This window comes from Capsicum annuum, chromosome 11 (genome assembly GCF_002878395.1).
Source record: "Capsicum annuum cultivar UCD-10X-F1 chromosome 11, UCD10Xv1.1, whole genome shotgun sequence".
Taxonomy (NCBI): Eukaryota; Viridiplantae; Streptophyta; class Magnoliopsida; order Solanales; family Solanaceae; genus Capsicum; species Capsicum annuum.
The window spans coordinates 25242391-25253744 of NC_061121.1; positions in this window are offsets into that span (position 1 = coordinate 25242391).

An 11354-nucleotide genomic window follows, 5' to 3' on the forward strand; every position below is an offset into this window, starting at 1 on the left:
CCAAATCTAAGTTTGAAAATCAAGGAAGAAGTCACCAATTAAATCCAAGACAATATGGTTGAAGTCATGAAGTATCCAACATAGCTAACCAATATTATTCCAGTATCAAAGAAAGATGGAAAAGTCAAGATTTGTGTCGATTATAGAGACTTGAACAAAGCCAGTTCAAAAGATAACTTTCCATTATCCAACATCCATATTTTCATTGACAACTGTGCGAGAAATGAAATACAGTCATTTGTGGACTATTTTGGTGAGTATCATCAAATACTGATGAACAAAAAAGATACAGAGAAAATGGCTTTCATCACACTTTAGGTTGTTTATCACTATAGGGTGATGCCCTTCGGTCTCAAGAATGATGGTACTATGTATATAAGAGCTATGTCAACCATATTTCATGAGATGATCCATAAGGAGATTGAAGTGTACGTGGATGATGTAATCATCTAATCTCGCAAGAGTTTGGACCGCTTGGCCCATTTGGAAGGGTTCTTTGATCGGTTCCAAAAGTACAATTTGAAGTTGAATCCTACTAAGTGCGCTTTTGGGGTATTGATGGAAAGTTGTTGGGCCCCTGAAAAATTAAAGAAATATAGGAATTGCCTCCTCCGAAGACATAGAAGCAAGTCATGAGTTTCTTAGGCAGATTGAATTACATCAGCAGGTTCATATCCCTATCGATGGTTATTTGTGAACCAATCCTCAACATGTTAAAGAAATATGTGCCAAATGAATGGACCAGGGAATGCCAGGAAGCTTTTGATAATATCAAGGATTATTTGTATAGTCTACAAGTACTAGTTCCTCCAAGAGAAAAAACCCTCTATTATTGTATTTATCAATCTCTTATAATGTATTTGGATGTGTATTAGGGCAACATGATGAAACTGGAAAGTAGGAAAGAGCAATTTATTACTTGAGTAAGAAGATCACTCTACTTGAGGATTATTACACGCTATTAGAAAGGACGTGTTGTGCATTGACCTGGGTATCCCAAAAGATGAGGAATTACTATACATCATATACAATTTATGTCTCATCTCCAAAATGGATCCTTTGAAGTACATATTCCAAAAAGCCATACCCACAGTGAAATTGGCCAAATGGCAAATAAAGTTGAGTGAATTCGACATTGTATATGTTACACAAAGTATGATCAATGGGCAAGCCCTAGCAGATTATCTAGGCGAGAATCCAATTGATGAGAAATATGAGCCACTCCAGACTTATTTCCTAGATAAAAAGGTATCGTTCGTAGGAGAAGACATTATTGAAGTATACCCGAGTTGGAGATCATTCTTCGATGGGTGGTTAATTTAAAGGGTTTAAGAATTGAAGCAGTCCTAATATAGAAAATTGGTCAACGTTATTCAGTGACCACCAAACTGCACTTTCCATGCACCAATAATATGGCTAAATACGAGGGTTGCATTTTTCTATCTCGGATTGGCCGTTGATATGAATGCTCAAGAGCTACTAGTCATTAAAGATTCTAATCTATTAATTCGGGGCGAATAGGCTATAAAGGACTCTATGTTCAATCCATATATGGAATTGGTACAGGAGTTATGCAAAAGATTCAAGAAAATAGAATTAAAGCATGTTCCAAGGATTCAAAATAAGTCTGTCGATGCTTTGGCCAATATATCCTCTATGATTCAATATTTGTATCAAAGTTACATTAATCCATTAGAGATAAATTTAAAGGAACAACCTGGATATTGTGCCCAAGTTGAGGAAGAATCGGATGTAAAGACATGGTATTTCGATAGCAAGAGATATTTAGAAGCTAAGGAATACCCGGAAGATGCATTCGTCAATCAAAAGAAAATAATTTGTCGGATGGCCAATAATTTCTTTTTGAACGGGGAAGTCATTTACAGGAGGCTCCCCCAATTTGGGATTTCTGTGTTGTGTTGATTCCATTAAAGCTATAAAATTACTCAAAGAAATCCATGTTAGAATATGTGAACCTCATATGAGTGGATTCACTCTAGACAAAAAAATCCTGAGAGATGGTTATTTCGTGATGACCATAGAAAGAGACTGTAACAAGTTTATGCTAAAATGTCATAAGTGCTAGATACATGGGGATTTGATTTGGGTGCCCCCACACGAACTTAATGTTATGAACTTGCCTTGGCTGTTTGTAGCTTGGGGCATGGATGTCATCAGGCTAATTGAGCCACCAACTTCTAATAGATACAGATTCATCTTAGTTACTATTTATTACTTTACCAAGTGGGTGCAGCTGTGTCATACAAAGTCGTAACCAAGAAGGTAGTAGCAGAGTTTGTCAAAAATAACTTAATTTGTCGATTCAGGATACTCAAATCAATTATTAAAGACAATGGAGTAAACTTGAATAGTCACTTGATAAAAGAGATATGTGACCATTTCAAAATCACTCATAAAAATTCAGCCACATATCGCCCCCAAATGAATGGAGTTGTAGAAGCTGCCAACAACAAAATCAAGAATATCTTAAGAAAGATGGTCGATAGACACAGATTGTGACATGACATATTTCCCTATACCATGCTGGGATATCGCACGATAGCCAGAACTGACTGGGGCAACTCCTTTGTGTTAGTGTATAGGACAGAAGTGTTAATACCCGCTGAAGTTGAAATACCATTTTTAAGAATCATCCAGGAAGCAGGATTAAGTAATGAAGAATAGGTCCGTACCCGCCATGAACTGATGATCGATAAAAAGGGTATGAGCATTGTATTCCATGACCAATTATATCAACGATGAATGATTCGTGTTTTCAATAAAAGGCTAAAAGCTCACACATTTGAAGTTGGAAAATTGGTGCTCAAACGCATCTTCCCCCACCAAGAGAAGTATAATGGAAAGTTTACTCTAAATTAGCAAGGCCCATATATAGTCTGCAAAGTGTTATCAGGAAGATCCTTGATTCTGTCTGAAATGGATGGCCAAAGATAGGCCAAGCCAATCAATTCTGGTATAATAAAGAGATATTATGTCTGATGTGGGGCTCCTTTGTGCTTATTTCCTTGGAATTGCATTCTTATTTCTAATCGTTTTTATGCTTTGTAGTAGTTTTAAAATCCCCTTTCCTTTTCTGTTCGAACTACGTTTGACTTGAATTCTCAAGAATGAGATGCGTAAGTGGCCTATGTCAGCTTCGGTCAACCCCTTAGGAGAAAATCCCCTTTACTTTGATGTATGAACTACCTGTGACCTGAATTCCCAAGAAGAGGATACGTAGGCGGCCTATCTCGGCTTTAGTCAACCCCTGAGGAAACTTTAGTTATATTATCTTAAACTACGTGATGACCTAAATTCCCAAGAATGGAATACGTAGGAGGCCGTTGTTGTCTTTGGACACCCTTTTAACTATAATTATCCTCTTTTATGTTGTGGAAACTATGTTTGACCTGATTCATATCCAACGGGATATGTAGGCACCACAACGGCTCGATTATTTCACCCAGGAAATGGAAACTATTTTGAGAAGGAATCTCAAAAATTCAAAAGAAGAAGATCATCCTCTCACAAGCCAAATTTATTTTGGAAAGAGATATCAGTAACTGGGGCAAAATTTTTTAGGCAGACCTCAAAATTTCCATCATATTATACAAAAGATTTCAAAAACGACAACATAGATTTTGACACAGAAATAGCAGAGTCAACTTTATGGACATTCAGCTAAAAAGGCTCAACGCCTGTCAAGAATGTTCAATTAATGTATGCTATGATTTCTCCTTACACCCACCAACTCAGGGAGTCAGAGCAGCAGCCAAAAAATATTACAAACACCTGAAGATGATGAGGTGCGATGATGACAATGCAGAAGCTGAAGACTAAGGAGGTCAGAACAGATTAGTTTTACCAAAATCTAATGACTTTTATATGGATACGGGTTATCCTAAAACCAATAAAAAATCAACAAACTTACCGGTTATTTAACATATTCCTTTGATTTGAAGGAATACAACAAAGCCAACTATCCAAAGGCCGATAACAAAGGGCCAGGATGCTAAAATAGTTGAGTTTCCCAAAACTAACAAGTTTTATATGGTTATAGGTATCATCAAATGGGGAAACCAAAATGATGACTTACTCATATCCATAGAAAATCAAGGATAAGATAATTAAAATGGTATATGCAGAAGGTCTAACATGCTAGTAGAATGGTCAAGGTGATGTTTTCTATAATCGATGCACGGTTATTTGCATTTCTTCTCATCTTTATACTGCATTATCTCATGCCAAGAGGGCCACCCTGAGAGGGTCATGCCAAGTGGTCCATGTTGAGAGAGACATACCATAAGAGCCATGCCAAGAGGGCCATGTTGAGAGGGTCATGCCAGATGGTCATGCCATAAGGGTTATGCTAAGAAGGTCATACTGAGAGTGTTATTCCAAGAGGGCCATACTGAGAGGGCCATTCCAGAAGGTCCATGCCAAGAGGGCCATATCGAGAGGTCCAGGACATAAGGGCCATGCCAAGAGGACCATGCCAAAAGGTCCATACCGAGAAGGCCATTCCATAAGGTCCATGCCAAGAGGTCCATATCAAAAGGGTCATGCCATAAGATCCATGCCAAAAGGGCCAAGACAAGAGGACCATGCTGTAACAGTCATCTCCAGAAGGCCATATCGCCCTCTTTGACTAGTTTTGAAGAGATACCAATCTAAAGGCATCTCTAAATTACATTTGATGCCCATCATTGGTTCAAAGTCTTATATATCTGTTAATCACACAAAGGTAAAAGAGTCTAGTATGGAAGGATATTTTAAAGCATTTCCTTATATATCTATAATCACTCAAAGACAAATGAGTCTGGCGCTGAACGATAACCTAAAGCATTCATATTTGATCAAATCACGTTACGACAAAGCACTCTGGTGTTGAGAGATATTCATTAGCTTTAAGTGCATCAGTTTCCAAAGATCTAATGGCATTCACTACCATATCTCAAGAAACATATGGTCCGAATGATGTCTATAAGTCGTTATCTGAAGACATACGACGTACCAAATTTTTTGAGAATTAACAATTCAAGGGTTATCTATAGGTCATATTATTTGAGATATAATAATATGCAATATTATCCATTAGTTGATAGTCCATGGATCATCTGTAAGTCGCAACAACATCCTAACTGGATAGTGTGCAAGGATACCTAAAGGTCAATAGTTTGAAGGCTATCCATAAGTCACAACTAAATCCTTACCAGAAAATATGCAAGATTGTAAAAATTGATAAGTCTAAGAGTTCTCTATAAGCCGCGTCATATCAAAGATAGATTATGCGTAGGAATACCAGAGATCTAGTGATTCGAGGGATGTCTATAAGTCATCTCTTATCCAAGGTCAGATGATGTGCTGGAATACTTGAGACCTAGCGATTGGAGGGATGTCTGTAAGTCATCTATTATCCAAGGTGGGATAATGTGCAGTATTACCCAAAAGCTAGAAACTAAAAGGATATTTATAAGTGGCCTTATATTTTCATAACCCAAGACTACCCCCTAGTCGTGACAATGGTGCTTATGGTCACAAGTGACCACAAGCTAACCCATGAGCTAGTACCTACTGTGAGTACTAAATAAAATAGTAATAAAACATCTCGCGAAAGATAAACTGATAAAGTACTGCAAGTTTGAATACTGATAGTATGACTTAATCACAAGTCTGAAACACCTGACAAGATACTGAAAACCAAATGGTCCATCTGAAAACCATTAATAAAACTAATAAAGCTGACTAATTGTCTAACTGACTGTCTGTAAATCTGAAAGCCTCTAAACTGATTGAGGAGTTGATGGGACAATCCCCCAACTAACTCAGACTGGTAAAACATAATAAATATTAAAGTAACTGAATGAGAGATAATATGTACTTGAAGGATGAGAACTCACCACTATTGCTGCTGTTGTAAAGCTAGGTTGTCTTAGTACGATTGGGAAACTGAGCGTCCGAACCTATTATATAAGAAATCATAGCGCAAAGAAAAGTATGTGGTCAGTACTTTGAATGTACTAGCATATGAGATAAGGACGGGCTCAAATGCATGGAGTAGCTGTACATTAATGCATGAACATGTAAAATCTGAGAATGCAAGACTAAGTGTATATTTATTATCTTACTGAGATAATCTATAATCTAGAAGACTAAAAGCTGTAAAATTAAATATCGAAAAGTCTATACACTTAGTCAAGAAAACCTGAACTGAAAATATAGTGAATACTGAAACTGTGGGAAGTATTATCTAATCGACATGCCCCAATCTGAGCTAATTGGGGTCCAACCTGTAACCCCAGTTGAAAGAGTGTCAGTATCGTGCCATGGGTACTAACACTGGCTATGTGGATCCAATAAACTAGTGTCCTAAAGAACTAAGGAGTCACCCTTTACTAGCAGGTGTTCTCATGAGATACGTGTCAACCCTCAACTAGTAGGAAAACATCTCAAACCTATACTGGATACATAGTTCTGGAACTCAAGGATTGATACTAAGGGTCACACCCTCTACTGGCAGGTGATCCCCCATCCCTAGGTTCGCTCAATGCTAAATCATACTCCCAACTGAACTGACACTGGCACTGACTTAAGTTCGACTGAACATAACAACTGATATTGCTCATCATGATGATAACAACTGGGTAAATGGTAATATTTATGGTTTAACTAAAATCATCACTTGAAAGATTTGAAATGCAAAAAAAACATAAGTATGGGTGTTCATAAACCACCAGCACTGAATGGAAATAATAACAATACTAATGCATTATGAAAGCTTTATAAACAAAGTAGGGAATCATTGTTCAAGAACCCAAAACATAAGCATTCCATCAAACACATGAGAGTCATGAACTTAAACATGAGAATGGTTAAAACATGGTTGGACAACATGATTGCATGGCAAACATCACAAAATAAGGATTTGACATGGAAATATCAATACTCAACATATAAGATGGTGTATCTCACTTGAAAACACCTATAACATGTCATATACTAAAATTAAAAAGAGATTCATGGAGTTAGGTCAACTTTAACACGTAAAAACTCAGAATTTAAACTAAAAAAGGATTCTTGGACTCTATGGGTGAAAAGGGTCCATGGATTAACATCACACATACCTTAATAGATGAGTTCTTGAGGATTCCTTGAGTATTTCATGAACTAGAAGCTTGAATCAGTGTTCTTGGGAAAAGGGAAGGTTTTTACGTAAGTAAATTTAAAGAAGAGGGTCAAATAATGCCCTTCTGTGTGGTTTAATTTGTGCCTTGGACGATTAAGGCTGAGGGGAAAGGACCAAAGTGACCATTGAACCTTAAGAATATGAAATAGAGGGGGAATAAGCTCTACATCGCATCCTATATCACGTGGAGAGAGCAATGCACCACGGCCAAATCGCAGACCCTTACTGCCTGTCATGAAAAAACCCAGAACATTTTGCTCGGGTATCGGATTAAGGAAAAATCGGTATCACTGGAAAGATAATTCAATTATATATCATTTGTTGGGTCTTGAACTGAAAAATTCCATATATGTAAAAAGTTATACATATTTAAATTCAACCATTGTGGAATCAAATGCCAAAATTTAGCCGAAGCAAAGACTCTTAACTCAATTTTTCCCTAAGCGATTTCTATGAACATTTTTTACCTCATAAGCACTTCACACACTAGGATAAAGGCCATGACTCATGTATTCAAATGTAAATCATGGTATTAGAGTTTACACATGTAAGAACGACGGATGATTCAAAGTCTAGCCTAAAAATATGGAGTGTTACATTACCTCCCCCTTGGAATCATTTTTCCTCAAATAAAATTTATTAAGCTGAGATACGAGAATACTAAGAGTCTATACTGAATACTGATAAGTTGAAACATGATTTAATAACTGGGTCTAAAACATGATGCATGCTATGACACGAGAATAGTGTATAGCTGAAATAGAGAATGAAAAGAGTCAACATAAATAAAACTATTACCTCAAGATGAGTCCGAATTCATGGAGAAAAGATGCGGATACTAGGCTTGCATATCTATTTCTGCTTCCCAAGTATCTCTCTCAATAGACTAATTTCGCCATAGAACTTTAACCAAGGGAACTTCTTCATTCCTTAGCCTACGAATCTGATGATCAACGATCTCAACTGGAACTTCTTCGTAGGAAAGGCTATCCTGAACATCCATACTATATAAAGGAACAACAACAGCTAAATCACTAATGACTTTTTTTAACAAAGAAACATGGAACACTGGATGAACTGAAGCCAAATCTACGAGAAACTCTAGCTCATAAGCTACGTTCCCAAAACATTCAAGATTTTATAAGGGTCAACATATCGGGGACTAAGATTCCCCTTCTTGCCAAATCTCTTCACTCCCTTCATGGGCAAGATTTTCAAATAGACTAAATCACCAACCTCAAACTCAAGATCTATTCTTCTCACATCTACATAGGATTTCTGATGGTTTTAGGCTATCTTCAGCCTCGCCCTAATCAATTAAACTTTCTCCATTGCATTAAACACTGAATCTGGCCCTATCAAAGAAGCCTCACCAGTCTCAAATCCACCAATAGGAGATCTACATCTCCTCCCATAGATAGCCGCAAATAGAGCCATCTGGATACTAGAGTGATAGATATTATTGTAGGCAAACTCAATCAAAGGTAAGTGGTCATCCCAACTACTTTTAAAATCAAAGACACACGCTCTCAATATGTCTTTTAAGGTCTGAATGGTTCTCTCTACCTGAACATCTGTTTGAGGATGAAAATCTATCTGAGATGGACTTGGGTACCAAAACCCTTCTAAAAGGCCTTCCAAAAGTGAGAGGTAAACTAAGTACCTCTATCTGATATGATAGACAATGAAATCTCGTACAACTTAACCAACTCCCTAATGTATAGCCTGGCATAATCCTCAGCTGATTACAAAGTATGATCTGGTAAAAAATAAGTTGATTTGGTCATTCTATCTATAATCACCCAAATTGAATCATGCTGATGATGCGTACAAAGAAAACCCATCACAAAATCGTTGTTCACCACTTCCCACTTCTAAGTAGGGATAATGAACTCCTGCAATGTACCACTATACCTCTAGTGCTCAACTTTAACCTGCTGATAATTTGAACACTTAGTCACATACTCTGTAATATCCTTCTTCATACCATTCCACCAATAGATTTCTCATAAGTCACGGTACATCTTGGTGGCCCCTAGATGAATAAAATACCGTGCACCATGTGCTTTGGCCAAAGTTCACTGCCACATCCCATCAACACACACAACACATAACCTACCCTGGTAACGCAACATGTCATCTCCCCATTGGGAGAAAACCTCTACTTTTTGATCTCTAACTGATTCCTTCAACTTAACTAGACTGGGATCCTTATCTTGCTTTTTCTTCACTTCGGCAACCAATGAAAATTCCAAACTATTTTGAAACCATACACCGGCTTTAGCTGAGTCAACCAACCAATCACCTAATCTAACAAGATAATGAACCTCCCAAACTAACTTCTTCTTATCCTCCTCAACATGAGCAACACTACCCATAGACACTATGCTAAGGGCAGCTTCCACTATATTGTCCTTGCTTGGATGATACAACACACTCATATCATAATGTTTTAACAACTCAAGCACCTTATCTGAGGAAGATTTAAATCTTTCGGTGAAAACACATACTGTAAACCTTTGTGATCCATGAACACATCAACGTAAACCTAGTAAAGATAATGCCTCCAAATTTTTCAAGGCAAAAATAACAGTTGTCAACTCAAGATCATGGGTAGGATAATTCTTTTTATAGGGTATAATGTAATGCCCCGAGTCTACACCCTGGACGTTACACTATGCTTACAATCCTGAAGGACCACAAGCTAACCCATGACTGGTACCTACTGTGAACACTAAATAATAATACTGCTAATATATGCAGAAATATAATTGATGTGCAATAAGGTTCATAATCTAAATGCTGATAAATATAGCAACTGCTCATAACATCTAAAAACTGAGTACTGTCTGAGTTAGTCTAATCTGAAAAGCCTCTATTGAATTATCTGAATGTGGAGTTGATAGGACAAGCCCCCAAATAACTCCGATTAATAAAATACTTAATCGACTGAAATACTGAAAAAGATAATATCCTTAATGAATGAGGACTCACTACTAAATCTGTTACTGCTAACTGAATCTATTTAAGCGCGATCAAGAGCCTGAGCGTTTGAACCTATGATATGAGACATCATCGCACAATAGAAAGAGTATGCATCAGTACTTTGAATGTACTGGTATGCTAAGTGAGGTCGGATGATATACATGGGTTCATATGCATTAGATGATAACTGATTGAATAAATATCATAAAATAACTAAAAGACAGTACATAAATAACTGAAACAACTATAAATGTTGATTATGTAATACTGCACATATACATATACATATACATATATTGTATCTGAGATCGTACTGAAACTGAATACTGAGTTCTGATAACTAAGAGACTAATATCTGAGTTTATTGATAACTATGTTACTGATAACTGGGTGACTATTTTTGACAATCCTGATTCTGTAAAACTAAACTGAGTTCTATACTGAGTCTAAAACTAAAACTATAACTGTGGGAGTGATCATCTAACTGACATACCTTGATTATAAACTGAGTTGGGGTCCAGCTTATGACACCAGATGGAAGGGTGCAACACTGAGCCACGGGTGCTAACAATGGCTATGTGGATCCACTAAAGAATTACCCTCATCTGGCAGGTAGGATATGTGTTACCCTCAATTGGCAGGTGAACACTTCATCAACCATCAACTAGAAGGTTGATATATTAAACCTACAATAGATATGTATTTCTAGAACTAAGGGACAGCTACTAAAGGTCACACTCTCAACTGGAAGGTAAGCCCCCATCCCTAGGTTTGCTCGGTGCTGAATTCTACTCCCAACTGAATAGACACTGAATTGATCACTAGACTGTACAATGCTTGACTAAATTGTTACTAATTATTTTGACTAACTGAACTGGATTGAGTTTACTAAGTTCTGTAACTAACAGAGTACTACTATTTGTGACATTACTGAGACTATTCTGTAGCTACTAAAACTCTAGGTAAACAACTAGATTTTTGGGTATTGAATACCCTCAGGACTCGATAGCCTAAATAATAAAGCATGGCATAATCTTGAAAGTATGACAACAATTGCTTGTTAACAATGCATTCATTTAGACATTTTGTCAAACACTTGAGAGACATGAACTTGTATATGAGTGGGAACACATGCTAACATATCATGATATTACTATTCAATTCACATAGGCATTCTATCAAA